General features: G+C 45.9%; 1 long non-coding RNA gene across 1 annotated transcript; it reads right to left on the bottom strand.

Annotated features, from left to right (window-relative positions):
* Nucleotides 1-790: 790 nt before the first annotated feature.
* Nucleotides 791-2311, bottom strand: LOC115207092 (uncharacterized). The gene is made up of 2 exons (XR_003880909.1): nucleotides 2273-2311; nucleotides 791-848 (listed from the first exon to the last, which is right to left on the bottom strand). It is a non-coding gene; the product is annotated as an uncharacterized LOC115207092 (long non-coding RNA).
* Between the last annotated feature and the right edge of the window lie 4827 nt (nucleotides 2312-7138).

Raw genomic sequence — 7138 nt, 5'->3', positions numbered from 1 at the left:
CCACTGTACTAACCTGTCACACACTGAAGACCTATAGGTTCACCACTGTACTAACCTGTCACACACTGCAGACCTATAGGTTCACTACTGTACTAACCTGTCACCACTGAAGCCTACTATGGTTCACCACTGTACTAACCTGTCACCACTGAAGACCTATAGGTTCACACGTACTACTGTCACATACTGAAGACCTAGCGTTCACCACTTGATACTAACCTGTCCACACACTGAAGACCTATAGGTTCACCACTGTACTAACCTGTCACACACTGAAGGCTATAGGTTCACCACCACGTACTAACCTGTCACACCTGAAGACCTATAGGTTCACACTGTACTAACCTGTCACACACTGAAGACCTATAGGTTCACCACGTACTAACCTGTCACACACTGAAGACCTATAGGTTCACCACTGTACTCACCTGTCCACACTGAAGGCCTATAGGTTCACACTGTACTAACCTGTCCACATACTGAAGGCCTATAGGTTCACCACTGTACTAACCTGTCACACAATGAAGGTCTATAGGTTCACCACTGTACTAACCTGTCACACACTGAAGGTCCATAGGTTCACCACTGTACTAAACCTGTCCACACTGAATGACCTATAGGTTCACCACTGTACTAACCTGTCAACACTGAGGCCTATAGGTTCACCACTGTACTAACCTGTCAAAAGTGAAGACTAGAGGTTCACCACTGTACTAACCTGTCACACACTGGAAGACCTATAGGTTCACCACTGTACTAACCTTCACACACTGACGACCTATAGGTTCACCCACTGTACTAACCTGGTCACACACTGAAGGACCTATAGGTTTCACCACTGTACTAACCTGTCACACACTGAAGCTGAAGACCTATAGGTTCGCCCACTGTACTAACCTGTCACACTGAAGACCTATAGGTTCACCAATGTACTAAAATGTCAACACTGAAGGTCTATAGGTTCACCACTGTACTAACCTGTCACACACTGAAGACCTATAGGTTCACCACTGTACTAACCTGTCACACACTGAAGACCTATAGGTTCACCACTGTACTAACCTGTCACACACTGAAGGCCTATAGGTTCACCACTGTACTAACCTGTCACACACTGAAGGTCTATAGGTTCACCACTGTACTAACCTGTCACACACTGATGGTCTATAGGTTCACCACTGTACTAACCTGTCACACACTGAAGACCTATAGGTTCACCACTGTACTAACCTGTCACACACTGAAGGCCTATAGGTTCACCACTGTACTAACCTGTCACAGTGAAGACCTAGAGGTTCACCACTGTACTAACCTGTCACACACTGAAGACCTATAGGTTCACCACTGTACTAACCTCTCACACACTGACGACCTATAGGTTCACCACTGTACTAACCTGTCACACACTGAAGGCCTATAGGTTCACCACTGTACTAACCTGTCACACACTGAAGACCTATAGGTTCACCACTGTACTAACCTGTCACACTGAAGACCTATAGGTTCACCACTGTACTAAACTGTCACACACTGAAGGTCTATAGGTTCACCACTGTACTAACCTGTCACACACTGAAGACCTATAGGTTCACCACTTGTACTAACCTGTCACACACTGCAGACCTATAGGTTCACCAATGTACTAACCTGTCACACACTGAAGGCCTATAGGTTCACCACTGTACTAACCTGTCACACACTGAAGGCCTATAGGTTCACCACTGTACTAACCTGTCACACACTGAAGACCTATAGGTTCGCCACTGTACTAACCTGTCACACTGAAGACCTATAGGTTCACCACTGTACTAAACTGTCACACACTGAAGGTCTATAGGTTCACCACTGTACTAACCTGTCACACACTGAAGACCTATAGGTTCACCACTGTACTAACCTGTCACACACTGCAGACCTATAGGTTCACCAATGTACTAACCTGTCACACACTGAAGGCCTATAGGTTCACCACCGTACTAACTGTCACACACTGAAGACCTATAGGTTCACCACTGTACTAACCTGTCACACACTGATGGTCTATAGGTTCACCACTGTACTAACCTGTCACACACTGAAGACCTATAGGTTCACCACTGTACTAACCTGTCACACACTGAAGGCCTATAGGTTCACCACTGTACTAACCTGTCACAGTGAAGACCTAGAGGTTCACCACTGTACTAACCTGTCACACACTGAAGACCTATAGGTTCACCACTGTACTAACCTCTCACACACTGACGACCTATAGGTTCACCACTGTACTAACCTGTCACACACTGAAGGCCTATAGGTTCACCACTGTACTAACCTGTCACACACTGAAGACCTAGAGGTTCACCACTGTACTAACCTGTCACACACTGAAGACCTATAGGTTCACCACTGTACTAACCTCTCACACACTGACGACCTATAGGTTCACCACTGTACTAACCTGTCACACACTGCAGACCTATAGGTTCACTACTGTACTAACCTGTCACATACTGAAGACCTATAGGTTCACCACTGTACTAACCTGTCACGCACTGAAGACCTATAGGTTCACCACTGTACTAACCTGTCACACACTGAAGGCCTATAGGTTCACCACTGTACTAACCTGTCACACACTGTTGGCCTATAGGTTCACCACTGTACTAACCTGTCACACACTGAAGGCCTATAGGTTCACCACTGTACTAACCTCTCACACACTGAAGACCTATAGGTTCACCACTGTACTAACCTGTCACACACTGAAGGCCTATAGGTTCACCACTGTACTAACCTGTCACAGTGAAGACCTAGAGGTTCACCACTGTACTAACCTGTCACACACTGAAGACCTATAGGTTCACCACTGTACTAACCTCTCACACACTGACGACCTATAGGTTCACCACTGTACTAACCTGTCACACACTGAAGGCCTATAGGTTCACCACTGTACTAACCTGTCACACACTGAAGACCTATAGGTTCGCCACTGTACTAACCTGTCACACTGAAGACCTATAGGTTCACCACTGTACTAAACTGTCACACACTGAAGGTCTATAGGTTCACCACTGTACTAACCTGTCACACACTGAAGACCTATAGGTTCACCACTGTACTAACCTGTCACACACTGCAGACCTATAGGTTCACCAATGTACTAACCTGTCACACACTGAAGGCCTATAGGTTCACCACTGTACTAACCTGTCACACACTGAAGGCCTATAGGTTCACCACTGTACTAACCTGTCACACACTGAAGACCTATAGGTTCGCCACTGTACTAACCTGTCACACTGAAGACCTATAGGTTCACCACTGTACTAAACTGTCACACACTGAAGGTCTATAGGTTCACCACTGTACTAACCTGTCACACACTGAAGACCTATAGGTTCACCACTGTACTAACCTGTCACACACTGCAGACCTATAGGTTCACCAATGTACTAACCTGTCACACACTGAAGGCCTATAGGTTCACCACCGTACTAACCTGTCACACACTGAAGACCTATAGGTTCACCACTGTACTAACCTGTCACACACTGATGGTCTATAGGTTCACCACTGTACTAACCTGTCACACACTGAAGACCTATAGGTTCACCACTGTACTAACCTGTCACACACTGAAGGCCTATAGGTTCACCACTGTACTAACCTGTCACAGTGAAGACCTAGAGGTTCACCACTGTACTAACCTGTCACACACTGAAGACCTATAGGTTCACCACTGTACTAACCTCTCACACACTGACGACCTATAGGTTCACCACTGTACTAACCTGTCACACACTGAAGGCCTATAGGTTCACCACTGTACTAACCTGTCACACACTGAAGACCTATAGGTTCGCCACTGTACTAACCTGTCACACTGAAGACCTATAGGTTCACCACTGTACTAACCTGTCACACACTGAAGGTCTATAGGTTCACCACTGTACTAACCTGTCACACACTGAAGACCTATAGGTTCACTACTGTACTAACCTGTCACACACTGCAGACCTATAGGTTCACCACTGTACTAACCTGTCACACACTGAAGGCCTATAGGTTCACCACTGTACTAACCTGTCACACACTGAAGACCTATAGGTTCACCACTGTACTTACCTGTCACACACTGAAGACCTATAGGTTCACCACTGTACTAACCTGTCACACACTGAAGGCCTATAGGTTCACCACTGTACTAACCTGTCACACACTGAAGGTCTATAGGTTCACCACTGTACTAACCATTCACACACTGAAGACCTATAGGTTCACCACTGTACTAACCTGTCACACTGAAGACCTATAGGTTCACCACTGTACTAACCTGTCACACACTGAAGACCTATAGGTTCACCACTGTACTAACCTGTCACACACTGAAGGCCTATAGGTTCACCACTGTACTAACCTGTCACACTGAAGACCTATAGGTTCACCACTGTACTAACCTGTCACATACTGAAGACCTATAGGTTCACCACTGTACTAACCTGTCACACACTGAAGACCTATAGGTTCACCACTGTACTAACCTCTCACACTGAAGACCTGTAGGTTCACCACTGTACTAACCTATCACACACTGAATGTCTATAGGTTCACCACTGTACTAACCTGTCACACTGAAGACCTATAGGTTCACCACTGTACTAACCTGTCACACTGAAGACCTATAGGTTCACCACTGTACTAAACTGTCACACACTGAAGGTCTATAGGTTCACCACTGTACTAACCTGTCACACACTGAAGGCCTATAGGTTCACCACTGTACTAACCTGTCACAGTGAAGACCTAGAGGTTCACCACTGTACTAACCTGTCACACACTGAAGACCTATAGGTTCACCACTGTACTAACCTGTCACACACTGACGACCTATAGGTTCACCACTGTACTAACCTGTCACACACTGAAGGCCTATAGGTTCACCACTGTACTAACCTGTCACACACTGAAGACCTATAGGTTCGCAACTGTACTAACCTGTCACACTGAAGACCTATAGGTTCACCACTGTACTACACTGTCACACACTGAAGGTCTATAGGTTCACCACTGTACTAACCTGTCACACACTGAAGATCTATAGGTTCACCACTGTACTAACCTGTCACACACTGCAGACCTATAGGTTCACCACTGTACTAACCTGTCACACACTGAAGGCCTATAGGTTCACCACTGTACTAACCTGTCACACACTGAAGACCTATAGGTTCACCACTGTACTAACCTGTCACACACTGAAGACCTATAGGTTCACCACTGTACTAACCTGTCACACACTGAAGGCCTATAGGTTCACCACTGTACTAACCTGTCACACACTGAAGGTCTATAGGTTCACCACTGTACTAACCTGTCACACTGAAGACCTATAGGTTCACCACTGTAGTAACCTGTCACACACTGAAGACCTATAGGTTCACCACTGTACTAACCTGTCACACACTGAAGACCTATAGGTTCACCACTGTACTAACCTGTCACACTGAAGACCTATAGGTTCACTACTGTACTAACCTGTCACATACTGAAGACCTATAGGTTCACCACTGTACTAACCTGTCACGCACTGAAGACCTATAGGTTCACCACTGTACTAACCTGTCACACACTGAAGGCCTATAGGTTCACCACTGTACTAACCTGTCACACACTGTTGGCCTATAGGTTCACCACTGTACTAACCTGTCACACACTGAAGGCCTATAGGTTCACCACTGTACTAACCTCTCACACACTGAAGACCTATAGGTTCACCACTGTACTAACCTGTCACACACTGAAGACCTATAGGTTCACCACTGTACTAACCTCTCACACACTGACGACCTATAGGTTCACCACTGTACTAACCTGTCACACACTGAAGGCCTATAGGTTCACCACTGTACTAACCTGTCACACACTGAAGACCTATAGGTTCGCCACTGTACTAACCTGTCACACTGAAGACCTATAGGTTCACCACTGTACTAACCTGTCACACACTGAAGGTCTATAGGTTCACCACTGTACTAACCTGTCACACACTGAAGACCTATAGGTTCACTACTGTACTAACCTGTCACACACTGCAGACCTATAGGTTCACCACTGTACTAACCTGTCACACACTGAAGGCCTATAGGTTCACCACTGTACTAACCTGTCACACACTGAAGACCTATAGGTTCACCACTGTACTAACCTGTCACACACTGAAGACCTATAGGTTCACCACTGTACTAACCTGTCACACACTGAAGGCCTATAGGTTCACCACTGTACTAACCTGTCACACACTGAAGGTCTATAGGTTCACCACTGTACTAACCATTCACACACTGAAGACCTATAGGTTCACCACTGTACTAACCTGTCACACTGAAGACCTATAGGTTCACCACTGTACTAACCTGTCACACACTGAAGACCTATAGGTTCACCACTGTACTAACCTGTCACACACTGAAGGCCTATAGGTTCACCACTGTACTAACCTGTCACACTGAAGACCTATAGGTTCACCACTGTACTAACCTGTCACATACTGAAGACCTATAGGTTCACCACTGTACTAACCTGTCACACACTGAAGACCTATAGGTTCACCACTGTACTAACCTCTCACACTGAAGACCTGTAGGTTCACCACTGTACTAACCTGTCACACACTGAATGTCTATAGGTTCACCACTGTACTAACCTGTCATACTGAAGACCTATAGGTTCACCACTGTACTAACCTGTCACACTGAAGACCTATAGGTTCACCACTGTACCAAACTGTCACACACTGAAGGTCTATAGGTTCACCACTGTACTAACCTGTCACACACTGAAGGCCTATAGGTTCACCACTGTACTAACCTGTCACAGTGAAGACCTAGAGGTTCACCACTGTACTAACCTGTCACACACTGAAGACCTATAGGTTCACCACTGTACTAACCTGTCACACACTGACGACCTATAGGTTCACCACTGTACTAACCTGTCACACACTGAAGGCCTATAGGTTCACCACTGTACTAACCTGTCACACACTGAAGACCTATAGGTTCGCAACTGTACTAACCTGTCACACTGAAGACCTATAGGTTCACCACTGTACTACACTGTCACACACTGAAGGTCTATAGGTTCACCACTGTAC

This window comes from Salmo trutta, chromosome 14 (genome assembly GCF_901001165.1).
Source record: "Salmo trutta chromosome 14, fSalTru1.1, whole genome shotgun sequence".
Taxonomy (NCBI): Eukaryota; Metazoa; Chordata; class Actinopteri; order Salmoniformes; family Salmonidae; genus Salmo; species Salmo trutta.
This window is presented reverse-complemented; position numbering and strand designations above follow the sequence as displayed.